We start from the raw sequence: 23,086 nt of genomic DNA, 5'->3' as shown, positions 1-23,086 counted from the left end.
TTGAATGAAGACCTGAAAGAGGCAATGGAAGAATCCATGCAGATAATCTGGGGGAAGAGCAATTTGGGCAAAGGGGACAGCAACTGAGCAGGCCCTTAGGCATGAACATGACTGGCCTGTTCCAGGAGCAGCTGGAAGGCTAGCGTGGCTGGCACAGAATGAACAGAAGGTAACTGTGGGCAGACTGGGTAAGGCCTAAATAAGTCATGGTAAGGACTTTGATTTTTTTCTAAGAGTGACCAGAAGCCATTGTAGGGTCTGAAGTAGAAGAGTGATATGATCTGCCCCATGGTTTAATAGGATCACTCTGGCTAGCCTGCTGAGAATAGACTAGGGGGAGGAGAGAAAAAAGTGGACTTGGAAAGTAAAATGAGGATTAAGAATGAGATGCCTGCTAGACACTGAAGTAGAGTAGATAGCTGGATATATGAGCCTGGGGTTTCAAAGAAAAGTCTGGGCTATAGAGACAGCTTTGGGAGTATTTAGCATATACATGGTGTTTAAAGCCATGAGTCTCCATGAGATGGCCAAAAGAGTGAGTGTAGATTCAGAAGAAAAATGGTCTGAGGGCTTGCCTTGGAGCACTGCATTGTTAAGGGGACAAAGAGATGGGGGAAGAATCAGCAAAGGATCTGAGGAAGAGCAGCCAATGAGGTAGAAAGAAAATCAGGAGAGCCTGGGATCCTGGAAGCCAAGCAAAGAGAATTTCTGGGAGAAGGGAGTGATGAACTGTCTCAGATGTGGCTGAGAGGCCTGAGAATGAACCATCGGGTTAAGCAACATGAAAGTCACTGGGGAACTTAACAAGAGCAGTTTTGGTGAGTGAGCAGGAACAAAAACTTGGCTGAAGCAGGTTGAAGGAGAATGAGAGGCAAGAAGTTGGAACTGTAAGGGTAGGTAAGTTTTTCAAGGAGTTTTGATGTGAACTGAAATAGAAATGGTCAGTATCCTGGGCAGAAAGTGGGGTCAAGAGAGGGGGTTGTTATTGATTTTCAGGTAAGATGGTACATTTGCATGCAGATAGAAATAATCCATAAGTGAGGAGTGAACTGTGGGAGTGATGACCTTGAGCAGGTGATGGGATCCAGTGGCCTTAAACAGAAATATGGACAATTCTTCATGAATGAAAAGAGAAGAGTATCTGGGAGAGTAGTTGCTGGCAAGTGGGAGATGTGGTGAAAAGTTGTGAAAGTTCTCCAGTGATTTTCATTTTCTCAGTGACCTAGGAAGCAAAGTCAGCAAGGAGAACGGGAGAGGAAGTACTGGGGTTATGTAAAGGACATTGCTTTTTCTGTATGTTAGCATCTACCATAAGTGGGACAATGTGATAAGATTTAAATCATTAGTCTGGATGAACTACTGAGCTATTCAAGTTTAGCATAAACTAAAGGAATCACTGGAATGGTTTATTCTATTTCTTGGCCATACACGGCCATCATGGGCAGCTCTTCCAAGCAGACACGAAGGCAGCTGTCTGCCAGATGCAATCAAAGGCCTTCAGGAAGCACCCACTGGCTTGTCAGTGGGCTTTACAATGGCTCTGGGAGAAATTCATTTCTTGAATGTTTAAGACTTTGAGATATTTATAAAGTATTAAAATGCAGAGAATCCCAGGTAGAAGTCACATCTTAAGTTAGTACTACCAGGTAATAATTTTAAAGGGATTAATTATCAGATAGCTTTCTAACCATTAAAGTCAGCAGAGAACAAAGCCACATAGAAATGGGATGTAGACTTTTGGCTCCAATCATGTGGCAGAGGGGACAAGATTTTATATGTAAGTTTCCCAGAAATCTATTTTTACTATAAGGAGAAAGGGGTACAAACATAATGGGATAAAGGGATACTGAAAGAGGAGGTAAAGGGATGCTTTGAAACCTCACAGTCTTCTGTATAGGGCTGGCACTGTTCCTTGGTGTTAACAGATATGCTATTATCCAATACCTAGGTTTGTACTCAGGTTTTCTCACTTTATAAAAAAAAAAATCAAAAACCTACAGTGACTTTTAGGTAGCTGTATTGTATGTCTGGTTTGAAATGTCTAGCAAGCCACATAATATCTCAAAATAGTCAAACCAGATGGAAAGCAGAAATGACACATATCCTAGAAAAATACCTCTGACCTCTGTATCATAGTGCCCCTAAAATTTAATTTTTATTAAAAATTGGGCTCATTTTAGTCTTAGCCTAATTATTTCCATCCACAAATTCCTTTGGTTCTCTTATCATTGATAAGAGGGCACTAAGATGAGGAACAGCTTGTGTTCTTGTGCTAAAAATGCTTTATGGCTTTGTATACAAGATCTGGATATTCATAAATAAATGGCCCCTTTGTTCAAAGAGTCTTAAGAATTTCAAGAGGGAGATGGCAGAGCATTATGCCAAGTGCGGGGCTCTTGTAAGCCTGGAGCCCTTTGTGACTGCACAGGTCACATGCCCAGGAAGCTGGCCCTAGCTGAGTTGTTCCTAGACTTTAAGAAATTGGGGTGACTGCCTTGTGATTTTCTGTCCTAATTTTCATGGTCAGGAGGGACTCTGAGAAGTAGTGAGTCCGGGAAAAGAGAGTGGCTTTGGCACAAAATGAGGCCGTAAACACCCCACACCCTAGTCACCAAAGCAAGTCCCTGGAGGCTGCAGGCTTCTCTTGCATGGCCTTTTCTTTACCTGCATATCTGGAGGCTTCCCATCCCCATGGGGCTATTCCTCTGAACTTGATTTGACCCCTGTGCAAATATAAGAACGGATCAGTGGGATTTGCCTTGGACTCTGCAGCCCCTAGGAACTCATGGTCTTGAGATTAGTCTACCATAAAGAATAGTATGATGCTCTCTGAGCACTTACAGCTTGAAGAATTTTTCTCTCCTCTTCAACGGGGGAGCAGAAGGAAATTCATTGCTCTCCGCTCATCTGGATAAGCTCTGGAAGCCACATTGTTACACTGCTCAGACCCAGAAAGGCAGAATTGATTTAACAGGGCAGTTACAAAGTGAAATTTCCTCAGCTGACAAGAGCCATAAGAAAAACAAACTAGGCAGACAGTACATATTATTGTAAAAGCAATACATTTACAATTTTATGTATGTGAGATGCTTGGTTTGACAAAAGCCATAAATATACATGCAGCATTGGATGGCACTTTCTAATCGGGTTCCATGTTCCTCCTATACTGCACATTGTTAGAGAAATTAAACTTCAGAAATGACGTGCCAAATTAATATTACTTGTTAGTAAAAGACAGTGTTTATACAAGTTAAAGATCAATGGGCCCAATTAATTCCACTGTTTTTCTTCATTCTACTAAAATTTAACACATACATATCAAAAATACAAATAAGCATTAGTATCATATAGACCTATTATAATAAAATGCAGGTTTAATTTGATAGAACTGTGTATTATTTCAAGACTGGAAATCTCACAGCTGTGAAAAGATGCAGCAAGACTGAAACACTGGTTACTTTAACTCTTAGTCATCTCATAAGTATTACCATGACTGTAATGCTGAATTGTACATTTGCATATAATATCAGCATGATTTGAACATAACTTCAAGTTTTATTGTTATGCTAAATTTGACTAGTTTTAAAACCTGCTAGCTATTAAAGATTGGCAGGGAACTTTAAAACACTTTTCTCCCTAAGAACTGATAATTTGTGTCTTGAACTGTAATTGTCCCCTTTTTTCTTTTATTCCAATTCAAGCTTTGGTGATCTTAATAAGAGTAATTTTATTTTATTTATAAGATTCTAAAATATTTGTTTTTACATAATTTCATAGAATTTTAGCTCCACTTGATATAATATCAAGTGTCTCAGGTCATCAGAATTGAGATTACTACTCTTATTAAATGTAAATTTATCTCACAAATTATATAATTACAAAACAATGTCTTACATTTATTTAACACTTTATAGTTTACAAAGCACATGCCTACGTGTGATTTCATTTGCTTGTTCCTTGGAAGGATCCCATTTTATGGATAAAAATTAGAAAGACTGAATCACAGTTAGTAAATAGTGGTGACACTCAGCTTAAGCCTAATTCTTCCAAATCAGTGTCCTTGCATTTTTCGTGCTTCACTGACCATGTTCTTGACTGTGTTCCTGACTTGGAGAGTACTAAAATGTCCCCAATCTGACTTGAAGGAAAATTCAATGCCAAAATGCTAGTTACACATCTTCCAAATCTGTTAGTGACAGCATGAGGAAAAATTATTCAAACATGAACCTTTCTTCTTTTGAATCATCAGCAGTAGCTTGAGCTCAAATGTGGTTTACAAGTAAAATGTGTCATTAAGTGTAACTCTATTTTAAATGGCTATAAGTTTATATAATGAAAGAACAAGGCCAAGTTTCTTTGATGCAGTTTAAATCAGTTTTTAAAGTTTTGGTTCTGTCCAATTTCATTCAGATATTTTCACAGCTCAATTGAGGTCTCTCTCTAGGTATCCTAGAGAGAAGCCTTCATCATCTCAGCCCATCATGTTTTATGTGCCATCCACTCCTTCTTATAAGAAAATTAATTCAGTGCCCCTTGTAGTGCTACTTCTCTTTCTTCTCTCAGGTAGAATAAAACTTTATGTACAATGAAACTTTGTAAAAGCTGAAGTTTTTTCAAATAGCACCAGGTAAGGGTTCCAAGATGTGGAAGAAATTTTTGGTGTAATACAAGTGGGGTTTCTGAAGAACAGGATATTACTGCAGAATATAAGTTGGTTCCTTTGAGATAAAAGTTTAACCAATGCACAAGCACAATGTCCATCTTATGAGAAAAGGAATTCTACTCTGAAACTCTTCCACTAGTCTATATCTTCTTCACTGTTAGAGAACAATGCCTGGCACATGGTAGCTGCTTTGTAAATATTCATTGCATAGAAGGAAATTAATTGCATCTTTATTTTTGCGACAGAGTCTCACTCTGTCACTGTCACCCAGGCTAGAGTACGGTGGTGCCATCTTGGCTCACTACAACCTCTGCCTCCTGGGCTCAAGCAATCTTCCCACCTCAGCCTCCCCAGGTGCTGGGATTACAGGCGTGAGCTGCCATGCCCAGCCAATTGCATCTATTTTTGTATTTGAATTTTAACATTGAATCCCCTTCTTAAATTGATTTCAATTATGCAGTGCCACTAGTAGTTTCTCATGAAATAAAATGTAAGAACTATAATAATAGCATTTTTTCTGTATGATATAGAATTATTATTTCCTTAAATGACTTTCAAAGTCACATTTTTTCGTGCTGATACTGTTGAAGTGAGTCTGAACAGCACTTGTTCAGGATGCACAGTTATTAGTCGTTAGGTTCCAAGATCATTTGTTGAATTGAAAATCTACAAAATGATTTTTACTTAGAGATTCTTTGTTGGGAATGTGAAAAGGTAAACTTAGGCAAAACAAAATTTTGAAGAGTTTATTTGGGCAGACAGCAATTCATGAATCAGGCAGCACTAGGCCACAAGTGGTTCAGAGCTTCACTGTAGGGGGACAGGCAAGAAAAAACTTATAAGGTCCAGAAGCAAGACAAGGAAAATATACTTGAGTGGTTAGTGTGGAAACTCCCTAGTTAGAGGCTGGTTGGCAATTTCTGACTGGTTAAGCTTAAGTTTTGTTTTACTGTTTACATTGGGCTTTGGTTTGTTTACATAGGAGCCCAAGGCACTGGAGCCACCTCAGCCTAATGGCCTCCCAATTAAATTTTCTTTTTTAACAGAAACATGTAATGGATTATCATGTCCCTCGTAAGTGCAGTCAGCCCCCTGTATGTGAGGGTTCCACAGCCACAGATTCAACCAACCTTGGATCCAAAATAAAAGGCCTGTAATAATAGCATTTTTTTCCTGCATGATGTAGAATTACTATTTCTTGGAAATAATAATTTGGAAAAAATTTAAAATAACAATACGATACTACAAATAATACAAATAAAAACAATATAGTATAACTATTTACATAGAATTTCCATTGTATTAGGTATTATAGGTAATCTAGAGATGGTTTAAAGTATACAGAAGGATGTTTGTATGCTATATGTAAATACTAGGCCATTTTATATGAAGGACTTGAGCATCCTCAGATTTTGGTATCTGAGGGGGTCCTAGAACCAATCCCCCACAATACCCAAGGATGACTATAATTCCATTTTAAATGATAAATTAAATAATATGGCTCTCACACCCTCTTCCCAGGGATGGCAGAAAACAACCATTTGATCCTGCCACTTAAGAGACATTTCTACAACCCACAGAATGGAAGAAAACATTTGCAAACTATTCATCTGACAAGGGATTAATAACCAGAATATATAAGGAACTTAAGCAACTCAACAGGAAAAAAAATCAATCCAATTTAAAAACGAGCGAAAGATCTGAATAGACATTTCTCAAAAGAAGACATGCAAATGGTTGGCAGGTATACGAAAAAATAGTCAACACCACTAATCATCAGAAAAATGCAGCTCAAAACTACAATGAGGTATCATCTCACCCCAGTCAAAATGGCCTTTATAAAAAAGGCAGAGAATAACAGATGCTGGTGAGGATGTGGAGAAAGGTTGGTGGGAATGCAAATTAGTACAGCCACTATGGAGAACAGTATGGTAGTTCCACAAAAAATTAAAAATAGAAGTAACATATGATCCAGCAATCCCACTGCTGGGTATATGTCCAGAAGAAAGGAAATCAGTATATCGAAGAGAATCTGCTCTCCCATGTTTATTGCAGCACTATTCACAATAGCGAAGATATGGAATCAACATAAGTGTCCATCAACAGATGAATGGATAAAGAAAATGTGGTATATAGACACAATTTTCAGCCACAGAAAATAATGAAATACCGTCATTTGCAACGACATGGATGAAACTGGAGGACAATATTTTAAGTGAAATAAGCCAGGTACAGAGAGACAAATATTGCATGTTCTCACTCATTTGTGGGAGCTGAAAAAAAAAAACTGAATTCATGGAAATATAAAGTAGAATGATGGATACTAGATACTGAGAAGGGTATCAAGAAGGATATGAAGTGGAATCATTAATGGATACAAAAATACAATTAGAATGAATAAGATCTAGTATTCAGTAGCACAATAAATAGGGTGACTATAGTTAACAATAAATTATTGCATATTTTTAATAACCAAAAGAGTGGAATTATAATGTTCCCAATACAAAAAAATGATAAATGCTTGAGGTGACAGGTACTCCAATTACCCTGACTTGATCATTACATATTGTATGCCTGTATCAAAACGTCACATGTACCCCATAAATATATACAACTATTATGTACCCATAACAATTTTTAAATGTTTTAAAAAGACATTTCTTTCCATTTTAGGCAGTTATTATATTTTATTTTTTTAATTTTATTTATTTATTTTTGCAATGAGGTCTCACTCCATCACCCAGGCTGGAGTGCAGTGGCACGACCCAGCTCACTGCAGCCTAGAACTCCCAGGCTCAAGTGACCCTCCCACCTCAGCCTCCCAAGTAGCTGCAACTACCATGGTATGCGCCACTACACCCAGCTAACATTTTTTTTAAGAGATGGGGGTCTCGCTACGTTGCCCAGGGTGATCTTGAACTCCTAATTCCTCCCTGGATTGAACGCAATGTTGCTTGGGTAGTTGGTCTCTGGGTATCTGGGCTGATGGCCCCTAGAGTGTGGTTGGCTCTGCTGCTGCCTCTGACTTGGAGGCCTCTGCATTCTTCCCCTATTGCTATGGTCTGACCCCAAGCATTTCCCACCTATCAGACCATTCAGTGTTTCTGAATGAATAAATGAATTCTGAATGAATCTCAGGGTTAAACCTTCCCTCTGCTCCACCAGCTCTTTCCACTCATTCCAAACGTATCTTTTCCGAGTTATTCCTGTTCCATCATTAATCAGCTAGACAGGACGGGAGGAGAGGACGTTGGTGATGGGGAGTATGAGGGTGGGCTGTGGGGTGGGGTGTCACTGTCATGGTGAGACGTCATCATAATTCTAATAAAGTAATATAAGCTGGTAGAATATTAAGTGTCACTTTTTTTATTCTATTAGAAAAATAATGTATTATAAACAAGTTAGAATAGAAAAAAGACAATCATTCCACTATCCTAAGCCAATTTCTATTAACATATTGGTATACATTTCTTCTACTGTTTTCCCCATTCATAATAATTTCAGTTGTAAAACACGATTTTTAAAAAGATTTACTGTTTGTTCTATTGGAGAATTTACCAAGTTCCAAATATATGTAAATCAGATGCTAAGCACCACGGAGATATGAAAGATAAATCAGATACACTTATCCTCCAGAAACTTTTGACCTAGAGGGAGAACAAGACTTTTACATAAATATGTAAAAGGTAGCAAGTAATAAAGGCCATAACAGAGATAGAGAAAAATGGCTCTAGGGAATCACACATCTGTAGTGTCACCTTAAAACAACTGGGAATCACATGCCAGCATGTTAAGTCATCAATAATGTAAGTACTGAATGCCAAGTCATTAATAGCAATATTTTGTTTTATTTTTCCCATTCAACATCAATTTTCTAGGTATTACAAGTTTTATTTATTTATTAAACCAAGTCATTTGAAACCTTCAAAACGTGAAAAATTTCCTGATTCACACTGTAATGCTCTATTGCTTTCAGATACCATTTTCTGAGCTTATATTCACACACTTCTACTCAGATGACTTAGTGTGGCTGATGTAAAAGATATTAAGAAATTCTATGTTGTGGCATGCAGTAAAACTGCATAATAGTTCTGTATATCTCGTATAAACCCAAATCATCTTCTGTCAGAAACTGCTCTGTCCAAAGTATTTCTATTCTTCCCATACTCTAAAAAGAGATTCAATGGCTCTAAAATCTCTTTTTCAAAGCATGATCTTTTTGTTCTTTCAGGGGAATGTGTTAGGATGCCCTATAGTTTTCAAACTAAATAGCATTTGCAATCACTTTGTGTGGTTCTAAATTATATCAAATATGTTTGATCTTGGACTAGAGAAATGTTTCATCATGTTTACCAATTTTTTATGCAAAATGGTAAAACTGCTGGATGTGGCTCATAAATATTTTATTAGGTTTTATATATGTATTAAACTAGAGAGGTGTCTTATTTTCATGAATTTATTACAACAATTTAAGTAGTACTAATAATACAAATTTGCATTTAAATAATTCTTTTCTCCTGGGAACTGAGTGCTTTTGCACATCAATTAATGCCGGATGGCAGCATCATTATTCCCAACTTTATTTTATTATTCCATCTTTATGATGTGCTGCTTTGGGTTTTTGTTTCTAGCCTTATGTCAAATTACTTGGCTGGCTATTATCAGGCCTCACATTTGCCTCCCAAACCAGCCTTTTTGTAGGATTAATTGTATAAAAGAATGATACAGAACTCTATGTCACATAGTAGAAACTCTATGATAATTGAAAGTTCTGCTTTCACCAGATATAGATTAAAAGTCCTTACATGGCCTCACTTTTTTTTTTTTTTTGAGACAGAGTCTCGCTTTCTCACCCAGGGTGGAGTGCAGTGGTAAGATCTCAGCTCACTGCAACCTCTACCTCCTGGGTTCAGCAATTCTTCTGCCTCAGCCTCCTGAGTAGCTGGGATTATAGGCGTCTGCCACCACACCTGGCTAATTTTTGTATTTTTAGTAGAGACTGGGTTTCACCATGTTGGCCAGGCTGGTCTTGAACTCCTGACCTCAGGTGATCCACACGCCTTGGCCTCTCAAAGTGCTGGGATTACAGGTGTGAGCCACTGTGCCCAGCCTATTGCTTCACTTTCAATCAATCAAAATCTTATCTATACCACTAAATTACATACTATTAAAAATTGCCAAAAGTTATTTTTCTACCTTTAACAAGTTTTCCTTTCTAACCACTAAATACCTCATATAAAGAAGTTGTTTACACACTAAATAAAATAGTACCTTTAAAAGTGTTGTCCTCAGAGACTAAATGGTTGTTGGCATTTCTCTTCTCTGAAAGTGGACATGCTTGAGATTTATAGATGGGCTATAAACCTATAAAGGTCTGCAAATTCCTAGAAGTTCCCAACAGGGAAAGAACAAAAGACAAGAGAGGTTGTCACTATAGATGGCGTCAGACATTTGAATCTGCCCTTCTTGGGGTATCTGCCCAGGCCCCTGATCCAGTTTTGTTTTGAGGATCCAATCTGGCCCAGAGATTGAATCCTTCTGGTTACAGGTTGAAGCTTCTTAGAGAATTGAGTGGAATTCAGGGTCACTTCTCTGATCCTCTTTTCATACTTACCTTTTTTATTTAAAACACGATTTTGTTATGCCTGCTTACTTACAATAATTTCCTTCTCTTTGAAACAATTTCCAAAAGGATTAGGAAACCCTATGAAATGCTTCATCTGTGGCCTTTGTTTGTTATTATTAATATTTAAAACAAATATTAACAAATGTAATTCTTCTGTTTTAGAAGAAAAGCTATGTGAAAAAGAATAGACAGACGGAAGATCAGGCCTCTGGTTTTTGACAATATAGTTACTGTATGCACATTTCTGCCAACCCCAAGATGGTGAATTACTGTAACTTAGCTCTGCCAACTGCCCAGTTTATACAATCTAGACTGTTGCACATTTCATGAGTTTGCTTTTGAAGCCAGTATCTTTTTTTTTTTGAGATGGAGTCTCGCTCTGTTGCCCAGGCTGAAGTGCAGTGGCACGATCTCAGCTCACTGCAAGCTCCGCCTCCTGGGTTCACACCATTTTCCTGCCTCAGCCTCCCCAGCAGCTGGGACTACAGGTGCCCGCCACCACGTCCGGCTAATTTTTTGTATTTTTACTAGAGACGGGGTTTCACAGTGTTAGCCAGGATGGTCTCATTCTCCTGACCTCGTGATCTGCTAGCTATTCCAGGGAAATCCCAAACTACTGGAAATTTTAGCATGCATCAAATTCTTATAATGTATAAGCAAGTTTCATTTAAAATACCTTGTGTATTCTGTATTCCATCTATTTAAAACAGGCAAATATATAGAAAAATGAAACTACATTTTAGCTACTTCATGTGTTCATAGGATAGTTCAACTATTTCTTCAGACTAGGGACTTTTGATGATTCAAATTCATTTCCATTAAACAATTAAACTAGAATTCAAATAATTTTTATGAAGTGTGCGCCATGTGCAGGGCACTATTAGGGGCATAGAAGAGATATGCAATTATGCTACCAAGAACTAGATGCTAGGCATTTTAAAAAACATAATATCTAAAAGTCAAAATCATCTTGGTAACTATGAGTTATTTTCCCAGTTTTATAGACAAGTAAACTGAGGCTCAGAAGAGATAATTATCTGAATACACATACAGCCTATTAAATGTAAAACCATTGTTCAAATCCAGCTGCTAATTCCAAAGCTACCACTCTTTGAACTGCCTTCATAATTCACTTTCTTAAAGTTCGGGGTCACTTTTTAAAATTTTGCTGTTGTGTGTGTGGGTTTTTGTTTTTGTTTTTTTTTTTAGACCGAGTCTCGCTCTGCCGTCAGGCTGGAGTACAGTGGCAGGATCTCAGCTCACTGCAACCTCTGCCTCCCAGGTTCAAGCAATTCTCCTGCCTCAGCCTCCCGAGTAGCTGGGATTACAGGCGTGTGCCACCATGCCCAACTAATTTTGTATTTTTAGTAGAGACAGGGTTTCACCATGTTGGCCAGGATGGTCTCAATCTCTTGACCTCGTGATCTGCCCGCCTCGGCCTCCCAAAGTGCTGGGATTACAGGTGTGAGCCACCATGCCCGGCCGTGTGTGCGTGTTTTTTAATTTTGTTTTGTTTGTTTGCTTGCTTTTTGAGACAGGGTCTTGCTCTGTCGCCCTTGCTGGAGTGCAGTTATGTGATCACAGCTCACTAGAGCCTCAAACTCCCAGGCTCAAGGGATCCTCCCGCCTCAGCTTCTGGAGTAGCTGAGACTACAGGCGCCAAGTCACCATGATGGCCCATTTGTAGAGATAGGGTTTTGCCATGTTACCCAAGCTGGTCTCAAACTTTTGGGCTCAAGCAAACGGCCTGCCTCAGCCTCCTAAAGTGCTGGGGTCACAGGCATGAGCCACCACACCCAGCCTGTGTGTCATTTCTTTTAGGAGCTGTGAAGCCTTTTGGTGAGAGTTTATTGTCCAATGATTAAATTGTTACATGACTTCTTTAGGGGGCTTCTCCCTGAATTTAACATTAACAGTATTTGGACACTGCATTTTTTAGACGGCGAGACTTGCAAAACAATAATACAAAAGTTAAGCCCCTTTGCTTTGAGATGTTGTTTCCAGTTTTCTATCTAACAAAAATATAGACCTGTTGAGTACATAACCTGTTTGGTTATTTTGAACAAATTAAGTAATTGAATCAATTTATAATGTAAAAAACACACCTATTAGAATGGCTAGAACTCCCCACCCCACCCTACAAAAAAATGATAATATTAAATGTTAGTACAGATGTGAAGCAACAGGAACTGTCATTCATTGCTAGTGAGATTGCAAAATGGTGCAGCCACTTTGGAAGATAGCTTGGAAGTTTTCTTACAAACCTAAACATAGTCTTACCATATGATCCCAGGTATTTACCCAAATGAGTTGAAAATATGTGTACACAAAAAACTCTACACCAATGTTTATATGTTTAGACATAATTTGCCAAAACTGGAAGAAACCAAGATGTCCTTAAAACGGTAAATGGATAAATGAACTGTGGTACCTCGAGTAATAAAAAGATATGGGCTATTAAGACTCAAAAAGACATGAAGGTTACAACTGATACCACAGAAATAGAAAAGATCATAAGACACTACTATGAACAATTATATGGCCACAATTGGGTAACCTAAAAGAAATAAATAAACAACTAGAAACAGACAACCTACCAAAACGAAATCACAAGTAATAGAAAATCTGAACAGACCAAGAATGGTGAGGAGAATGAATAGTAATAAAAAGACTCAACGAGAAAAGTAAAGGACCAAATGGCTTCACTGGTGAGTTCTACCAAATATTTAAAGCTTCAATCTTTAACTTTCAATTTAACGTCAGTCTTTCTCAAACTCTTCCAGAAAGCTGAAGAGGAGAGAACACTTCTAAACACATTTTATGGGCCCAGAATTATCCTCATACCAAAGCCAGATAAGGACACCACAAGAAAAGAAAATTACAGGCCAATATCCTCAATGAACATAGATGCAAAAATCCTCAACAAAATACTAGCAAACTGAATTCAACAACACATTAAAGATATCACACACCATGGTCAAGGGGGATTTATCCCTGGGATGCAAGGATAGTTCAACATATACAAATAAATAAATATGATACACCACACCAACAGAATGAAATACAAACACCATATGATGATCATCTCAGTATCTGCGGAAAAACATTTGACAAAATTCAACATCCTTTCATGATAAAAACTCTCAAAAGGAATGTTCCTCAACACAGTAAAGGCCATATATCACAAGCCCACAGCTAACATCATACTCAATGGTGAAGGCTGAGAGCTGACTGGGCACGGTGGGTCACGCCTGTAATTCCAACACTTTGGGAAGCCGATGTGGGAAGATCACTTGAGGCCAGGAGTTTGAGACCAACCTGGCCAACACAGTGAGCAGTGAGATCTGTCTCTAAAAAAATGTGAAAATTAGCGGGCTGTGGCAGCACACAGCTATAGTTGCAGTTACTCAGGAGGCTGAGAGAAGAGGATTACTTGAACCCAGAGTTCAAGGCTACAGTGAGTTATGATCATGCCACTGCACACTAGATTGGGCAATACAGCAAGACCTCCTCTCAAAAAAACAAAGAAAAAGAAAAAGGAAAAGCTGAAGTCAGGAACAAGACAAGAGTGTCTTGTCTTCTGTTTAAGACAGTACTGAAAGTCCTCGCTGGGGCAGAAAAAGAAATAAAAGCCTTCCAAATCAGATAGGAAGAAGTAAAATTGTATGTTTGCAGAAGACATGATCTTATATATAAAAACCCTGTATACTCCACCAAAAATTATCAGAACTAATAAGCACATTCAGTAAAATTAAAGGATATAATATCAACATGTGAAAACCAGTTTTATTTCTGTATATGAATAACAACCTATCTGAAATGAAGTAGCAATCTCATTGACAACAGCATCAAAACAATAAAATATTTAGCAATTCATTTAACCAAGAACATGAAAGACCTATACACTAAAAGTATAAAACATTGATGAAATAAATTGAAGAAGACACAAATAAATGAAAATATGTCCTACGTTCATGGTTCAGAAGAATTAATATTGTTAAAATGTCTATACTACCAAGAGTAATCTATAAACTCAATGCATTTTCTATCAAAATTCCAATGGCATTTTTCACAAAAATAGAAAAAAATCCTAAAATTCGCATGGAATTACAAAAGGCCCCAAATAGGCCAGGCACTGTGGCTCACGCCTGTAATCCCTCCCAGCACTTTGGGAGGCTGAGGTGGGTGGATCACTTGCGGTCAGGAGTTCGAGACCAGCCTGGCCAACGTGGGGAAACCGCGTCTCTACTAAAAATACAAAACTTGGCCAGGCATGGTGGTGGGCACCTGTAATACCAGCTACTTGAGAGGCTAGGGCAGGAGAATCACTTCAACCCTGGAGGCAGAGTTTGCAGTGAGCAGAGACTGTGCCACTGTACTCCAGCCTAGCCGACAGAGTGAGACTCTACCTCAAAAGAAAGAAACAAACAAACAAAAACCCCAAATAGCCAAAGCAATCTTGAGAAAGAAGAACAAAGCTAGGGGCATCACATTTCCTGATATCAAGCTGTATTACAAACCTGCAGTAATCAGAACAATGGTACCAGCATAAAATCACACGTCTAGACCAATGAAACAGAATAGCCCAGAAATGAGTCCATGTGTTTATGATCAAGTAATTTTTGATGACAGCACCAAAAATATACAATGGGGGAAAGATAGTATCTTTAATAAATTCTTTTGGGAAGACTGATTATTGGACCCTTATCTTATACCATTCACAAAAATTAACTCCAAATGGATTAAAGACTTAAATGAAACCACAAAACTACTAGAAGAAAATGTAATAAAAAGTATTCTTGACACGGTCTTGGCCATGACTTTTTGGATATGATACCAAAAGCAAAAACAAACAAGTGGGATTCCATCAAACTTAAAGGCTTCTGCACAGCAAAGGAAACAATCAACAAAATGAAAAGGCAACTTATGGAATGGGAGAAAATATTTGCAAACCATATCTCTGATAAGGGGTTAATATCCAAAATATGTAAGAAACTCATATAACTCAACAGCAATAAATAAATAAATAATAGGTAAAGGACCTCAATAGACATTTTTCCAAAGACATACAAATGGCTAACAGATACACGAAAAGGTGTTCACCATTACTATCATCAAAGAAATGCAAATCAAAACTACAATGAGATAATCACCTCACACCTGTTAGAATGGCTATCAAAAAGACAAGAGATAACAAGTATTGGCCAGAATATGAAGAAAAGGCAGCCCCTGTGCATTGTTGGTGAGAGTGTACACTGGTATAGCCGTTATGGAAAACAGTATGGAGGTTCCTCAAAAAATTAAAAATATAATTACCATATGATCCAGCAAGCCTACTTCTAGGTATATATTGAAGGAAATAAAATCAGTATCTCAAAGAGATGTCTGCACTCCCATGTTCATTGCAGCAATATTAACAACAGCTAAGACAGGGAAACAGTGTAAGTGTCCACTGAGGAAGGAATGGATAAAGAAAATATGGCATATGTACACAATGAAATATTATCCAGCCATAAAAGAAGGAAATTCTTTCATTTGTAACATGAATAAAAATGCAGGGCTTACACTAAGTGACATAAGTCAGAAAGAGACAGACAAATGTTGTATGACCTCACTTATGCATGGAATCTAAAAAAGTTGAACTCACAGAAACAGAGAATACAGTTACCAGGGGCTGAAGGGTGGGAAAACTGGGGAGAAGGTGGTCAAAGGGTACAAACTTCCAGTTATAAGATGAATAAGCTCTGGGGATCCAATGTATGGAGTAGTGACTTTAGTTAGTTATATTGTATTTTATAACTGAATTTGCTAAGAGAGTAGATCTTACATGTTCTCACTACACACATAAAAATGGTAACTATCTGAGGTGATGGATGTGTCAACTAATTTGATTGTGGTAATCATTTCACAATATATACATATATCACATTAAAAAAAGAAAAGGCATGGAAGAAACTTAATTCATACTGCTTAGTGAAAGAAGCCAATCTGAAAAGGCAATACATTCTATAATGCCAACAATAGGATATTTTGGAAAAGGCAAAACTATGAAGACAGTAAAAAGATCAGTGGTTGCCAGGGGTGCGGGAGGAGGATAGACAGAGGGATGAAGAACTGGAGCACAGTAGACTGAGATTGTTCTTTATGATACTGTAATGGTGGATACATGACATTATACATTTCGCAAAACCTGCAGAATCTAAAACATGAAGAGTGAACCGTAAAGTAAGCTACAGACCTTTGTTAATAATGATGGATCAATTTGAGTTCTCCCTTTGTGACACACATACCACACTAATGCAAGGTGTTAATCATGAGGGAAACTATCTGCTCAGTCATCTGTAAACTTAAACTGCTCTTTAAAAAAGTCCATTAATTTTTTTAAAATCAAAAGAAATGTAAAAACAATCAGTGAGGCTGGTTGTCAAACTGGTCAGTGAAAAAGTTAATGCAACAATTAATGAGACGAATGTGGGTTCAGAAACCAGTCATGACCAGAACTGTCTGCTATGAGAATGTATTAGAAGCAACTATAGTCTCCATGCAATTAGTAATAACAGTTGAAATAAAGTCTACACTGATGTATATACCATGGGCAGATTTGTAGATAAGGAAGATAATGCTACTTATTGTTATGTGAGTACTTGTTTTTTTGTTTTTTGTTTGAGACAGAGTCTCACTCTATTGCCCAGGCTGGTGTGCAGTGGTGTGATCTCGGCTGATCGCAACCTCTGCCTCCCAGGTTCAAGCAATTCCTGTCCCTCAGCCTCCAGAGTAGCTGGATTACAGGCATGTACCACCACATCAGGCTAATTTTTGTATTTTTAGTAGAAATGGGGTTTCACCATGTTGGCTAGAACTCCTGACATTAGGTGATCCGCCCACTTTGGCCTCCCAATATATGAGTACTTTTAAAACAAGTGACTCTCTCAGATCTTGTTTCATTTTCACAAAACTTATTCTATCTGAACTTTGAAGTCTCATTAAGGTTTTATCCAACTGGTAAAAGTAGACTAGGATGCCTATAAAGAAATAAAGTTAAAAATAATTATGTCAATCTAACACTAGCCAGAGTTTTTACAGAGGAGACAGACTGCCTTGTATTTTGTTATTTATGCTTCTTACCCTTTTCATTCTACACGTATGTGCAAATTAGCTCCTTGCTTCATATTAACTTTCAAAATAGCGCTTAGAAGCTTTCAGTCTGACCTTTCTGTGGCCAGCAGGAGGAGACCAGGGAGCTTAAGGCATTCCCATGTCCTGGGCTATGTGTCTAGAATTCTTGCTTTGAATTTTATAAAGCTACTGTTCATACATCTGGGATAAGAAACTAAAATACAGTAAGATACTCTATAAATAACGGTTTCAATCCTAGATGGGTTATAGTGAGGGGATTAGGTTTTTTCCAATCTTCACTTTCTATAGAACACAGACTCAAAGAAAACACAGACTCTGTCAAAGGCTATAACTCAAATCTTATAACTAATTCAGTGCTCTTTTCATAAAAATGTGCAATCTTTATATGATCTACATGCCTTACAGGTATCCTATCCTGAAGGTAAGGAGTGGGTGTGTAATAGGTGACAATATATCTAAGTTACTTATAACACTGCCTGACACAAAGTATACTCTATGTGAGGCGTCAGTAAGCTTCTTCTGTAGAGCCAGAGAGTAAACATTTTAGGCTTTGTGGGCCATAAGGTTTCTCTTGTAACTAATCAAAGCTGCATTGGCAGCATGAAAGCAGCCATAAAAATGAACGTGACCGGGTTCCAATAAAACTTTATGGACACTGAATTTGAATTTTATATAATGTTCACATATCATGAAATATTCTTCTTCTGATTTTTTCCAACCATAAAAAATGTAAAAATGGGTGTACAAAAACAGGCAGTGGGCTGGCGTTTTGGGGGCATAGTTTGCTTTATATAATTAGTAGACATTATTATGATGTCTATAATATCTTTCTAGAAATTATTTTTAATGGTTGCTTAAACATACAGTCTGTTTCTATGTTTTTTATTTTTAATGGCTGCTTAAACTGGTAGGAGAGGGAGGATTCAAACCCAGCTTGTGTGACATCAAGGCCCATGCTCTTTCATAAACAAGACTGACTGGATGTTCTATAATTTACTTAGTCCCCTGTGGTTAGAATTTAGGCTATTTCCAATATTCATTATTATAACTCACCCTCCAGTGAACATCTGTGTAGTTAAGTCTTTACGCACACATGTATACCCACACCTTAAAATGTATTCAGTGGTAGCTATCAAAACGGCTGGCAGGGGCGTGCGCATACCTGTAATCCCAGCTATTGGGGAGGCTGAGGCAGGAGAATCGCTTGAACCCGGGGGACGGAGGTTGCAGTGCACCCAGATCGCGCCATTGCACTCCAGCTTAGGCAACAAGAGCGAAACTCTGTCTCAAAAAAAAAAAAAAAAAAAAAAAAAGGCTGGCAGAGCATCTAGAAAGAAACAGACTCTAAAGAAGTAATCTCAAAAAGTAATCTTTTATGGTTATAGGAAAGTTCAGACGTATTAGAAAAGGAGTTTTATAAATACAATATATATACATAAAACTTATGTCCCAAACACCATTTTAAGACCTTTATATATAATTACACCATTTAGTCCTCAAAACAATACTATGAAGTGCAGGTACAATTATCATAATTATCATCATCATCATCATCATCATTATCCCCATGTCCCAAAAAGAAAACTGAGGCACAGAAGGGCTAGGTAACTTCTCCAAGGTCACACAGTAAACTGGTAGGAGAGGGAGGATTCAAACCCGGCTTGTGTGACATCAAGGCCCATGCTCTTTTATACTAGGCTGCACCATCTCTTCAACCAGAGACTTGTCCAGTGTGCACCTCCAGGTACTCTTTATAATGTACCTTCACACAATCGGTGGTGGTCTTTTTCATACTGAGATCACATTTCACATGCATGAACGATCTCATACTCTAATAACTGGTGCCAATTTTAACCCATAATGGGACACTTTTGGTGGAAACTGGGTACCCATCTAACCTTCCTCTATTGTCCTACAACCTTCCTCTATTGTCCTACAAGACACCCCCCCACCAACGCCAATTCTTTATTAACTTTCCTTGCTTTTCTTACCCAAAATAGTTGTCCAGTAAACAGTAAAGGTTGATTGGAGCATACTCTCATGTCTTATTTTCCAACGTATGGCCCCAAATCTACATTCAGGTAGTGCTTTGCCTACGATGGAGGGCCTTGTACCGCCTGGGATTGCTAGTTTCGGTTAAGTACCCCTCTTTGAAAACAAAAACAGTGGCAAGTGTCAGAAGTCCCTCCCGCGCGGCCTCTTCCCCCTCTTCTTCCGAAGCAGGAGGCCTGAACCCCCGCGTCCTGCACCCGTGTGGACCAAACGTTCAGCCTCCCCCGCCACACTCGGACGGGAACTCGCGCGCTTTCCGGGCTATTCCCTGTTTGTGCTCAGTTACGGGCGAATCTCTCAAAAAGGAGATATGCGAGTGGGTCGTCCAACTTTGAGGGGAAACGAGGATTTTCTTTCTCATTTTCTCTCCTGATTTCTCTCCCTACCCGGACCGCACTTCTCGAGTTATCCCCGTGAGGAGGTACGACGAATGCCGCCGGTCCCACAGACTGCCGCCCCCCACTCATGCCCAAACAAGGATAGAATCTTGTAGCGAGGCGACAAGAAAATAAATAAGCGGGCGTTTCAAACCGAGTTCTCGGGTGTGCAGACCCACCGCGGAGTCGCGGGAGCGGGGCAAGCAGTCCTGGCCGCGGCGCCGGGCTCCGCCCGCCGCGGGGCGCGGGGCGGCGGGCGCATGCGCGTGCGCGGTGCTGCCCCAGCCCTGGCCGCCGCCGCCCGCCGCCGCCGCCGCCGTCGCGATGCCTATTTTAGTCAAAGCGGCTGCGGGCTTGGGGACCCGGCCCGGGCAGCGGAGCTTCCGGACCCGCCGACCCGCCGAGGAGCGCGCTTCGGGCTCCCGTCGAGCAGCTGAGCCCGTGTGCGCCGCGTCCCGCGCTCCGAAGCTGCCGCTCCGAACTTTGGTCGGCGCTGCCCAGGCTCCCCGCCAGGGACCAGCCAGGTAAGGATGGGAGGCGCAGCTGCAGCCGGCTGTCCCCCCGCGCCGGGCTGTGTGCGGCCTTGCGCTCCCCTGGCTAAATCGGGAAGCGAAAGTTGGATCTCAGCCCCTCGGGGAGCAACTTTGTCGGCCCCGGCGGCAGCTGCTTGTTCTGCGCGCCCGGGCAGCCGGGGGCGCCGCCCTCTGTCCCTCCTCGCTGGCCGCGCCCTCGAGGGGCTCCCGGCCCTTGGAGGCCGCCCTTCTCCCCGGGTCTGGGCGCTGCGGCCACAGAGACCCTCAAGGGTCAACGGCCGCCGCTCGGGTCAGGCAGCCCCAGCGTCCCCGGGTCCTCGGCCCCACCGAGTGCCGGCTCCCGCGCTCTGCGGTGGGCAAGCCCCTTGGTGAGCTCCGTCTCTGCTCTCCCCGCCGGGTCTCCCGGGTTCCTCCTCGCCCCCTGTAGGGCCGCCGCGAGCCGCGCAGAGCCTGCGTGCAGCCGGTCGCGCGGTGTCGCCCACTCCGTCCCCGCTCGGAGAGTAGGGTGGGCCATGGCGCTCACTCCTCACCCCCGCGTCCCGAGAGCGCCTGGCCGAGGAGGACCGTTGCCACGGACCCTTCTCCTTTAAGGAGCGAGGTCAGAGGGCCCCGGGAGAGCGCCGATGGCTGGGGACCCGAGGTCCGCGCCACCCACCCGCAACCTCCTTCCCCGAGCCTTTGGGAACGAGTTGTTGGCCAGACAAGTCCCAGAAACTGCCTGCTTTGAAGCATGAATAAGTGCGAAAAGACTCTTAGCAATGTAATGCCATTTGCCATTCGGAAGATGTGCGAAGATTCAGTTAGAATTACAGAATGAATTAACTCGACTAGCAAGACGCTCGTTGCAGTTATGTTTTTCCTTTTTTTAGTTTGGTAGAGGTTTAATGTTAGTTTCAGCATTTAGCTATTTAGCCCTACAATCACCTATTTGAAAAACGATAAACAGAACTTTACTAGTATAGGTAATTTAAGGACTTCATTTTGATGATCTGATGAGGGAAAAATAATTTCTCTTGATTTAGTCAAAATTAATCTGAAAAGTTTACCAATTTAGCAGTCTAACCTTTCTCTTTCCACCTATTCTCTGTATAAGAATTGTTAAGTGTAAGCCACTAAACGATTAAGTGGTAATCAAAGTAAACTGATCTGATCAATATTTTCGACAATAGGTAACTGGCATTTCACAATAGACAATTATATAGATACATATATCTATATAGATATATCTTTAATAAGGGGTCGTGCGTCAAAACATGTTTAGGATGACCCTACCTTCTAAAAATTGCTAATAATATTTTCTGGTTCTTGGGTCATGATTGTAGGTTTTCTATCATTTTTCTTGGACCAGAAATTGGTACTTTTAGTGTCACTTTAAGAACTTGTAAAAGTCTGATATTGAATTATAGTGGATTAATAGGCAATACAGGTGAAATTGGGTGAACTCGAGGGGAACATGTATTGATTGATTGATTATGTAAATGTGTATTAGAACCGTAGGCTATTAAAGTTTTCCCTATTCCAAGGAAGAAACAGACCCGAGGAGCAGAAGTGGCTTTCCCTGGCTTATGTGGCACCCTGGTGGCTTGTGGTGTAGAACCTCACTCAACCTCAGGAAGGCTAGGCACTCCTCTGGCTTTATTATTGAGATCTGGGGAGACTGAACAGTGATTTCTGAAAGTGTTTATCAGGTTGAGATTCCTTCAGAGTGGCTTTCATCCCTGCCTCAGTGGCCTTCTCTACAGAGGCTAGGCCTTGGAAGTACATAGATGAATAAACATTGTTCCTGCCTCCTAGAGGACAAACAGGACAATGGGAGTGTAGGTACATTCTACAGTGCTGTCGAAATGATAGTTATTATTAACCTATGTAATGCTAGGGTAGGTGATGTTAGGTTATGAGTGATAGAGGACATGTCACATCATTCTCCTGCAGAAGTTAGGAGATTCATTCTCGTTTGGCCTTGAAAAGCAAACTTTGTATAAATGGAGTTACTAAAATAATGATCTTCCCCCCCGCCATCCTGATAGGCTGATATTTGCTGATTTCAAACATTTGGAAAGTAGGTGAATTTTTGTTTCTTTCCTTTTTGTAGCAAATCAATATCTAAGGCAACTATTACTATTATATTTATGAGCTATTTCAGAATTATGTAAAAAGATCTTCAGTTGACTTAATCATTTCATTCACAATTTGTAAATTGGTGTGCTTGTTTTTTATCATCTTTAAGCTGTGGAATTCTTTCACATTTGTCTGTTAACATCCTTTCAAAATACCCATTTTGTACCAATTAATTATTCTACTATCTAAAACCTTTAGTATGTTAAGAACAAGCAGTAGAAGAGTAAGATTAATTGCATGACCTTATTTTGAAAGAAATACATATTTCTAAATTTAAATGTATTTAGGGTCACCATTTGGAATTTTCCTGAAATTATATTCTGTAAACCTACATAGTGTTTGGCAAGGATCAAATTTGTGCAATTAATAATAGAGTGTTTTTTAAGGACCAGAGACCGAAGACAGGTAACATAGGAAATGGTTTTACATAAGCATGTGTAAAATGTATATTCTTTAAATGTACTTGCTATGGATTTTCATATGTATAAGTAAACTGGAAGTTTACTACTTTTAAATTTGTGATATGCTACCAGGTAGAATTATTATGGGAAATAAAGTAGAGATTTAAATTAAACAATAA

The 23,086-nt window shown here is 39.7% G+C and overlaps 1 protein-coding gene and 1 long non-coding RNA gene across 2 annotated transcripts in view; one reads left to right on the top strand and one right to left on the bottom strand.

The window, feature by feature from the left end:
* The window catches only part of LOC134739746 (uncharacterized), a 63,486-nt gene extending 43,388 nt beyond the window's left edge, over positions 1-20,098 (bottom strand). Inside the window, exons 1-3 of the long non-coding RNA XR_010126760.1 lie at positions 20,035-20,098; positions 19,418-19,574; positions 18,589-18,707 (exon numbers count right to left, since the gene is read on the bottom strand). This is a non-coding gene — a long non-coding RNA (uncharacterized LOC134739746). The remainder of the gene's footprint in view (positions 1-18,588; positions 18,708-19,417; positions 19,575-20,034) is intronic.
* Positions 20,099-20,114: 16 nt separating this feature from the next.
* Positions 20,115-23,086, top strand: part of BVES (blood vessel epicardial substance) — a 38,615-nt gene continuing 35,643 nt past the window's right edge. The window contains exon 1 of the mRNA XM_054491840.2: positions 20,115-20,379. The gene's annotated coding sequence lies outside the window, so the exon portion shown is untranslated. The remainder of the gene's footprint in view (positions 20,380-23,086) is intronic.

The sequence above is a fragment of the Pongo pygmaeus genome, chromosome 5 (genome assembly GCF_028885625.2).
Source record: "Pongo pygmaeus isolate AG05252 chromosome 5, NHGRI_mPonPyg2-v2.0_pri, whole genome shotgun sequence".
NCBI lineage: Eukaryota > Metazoa > Chordata > Mammalia > Primates > Hominidae > Pongo > Pongo pygmaeus.
Note: the sequence above shows the minus strand (reverse complement) of the source record. Positions and strands in the feature narration are given on the sequence as shown.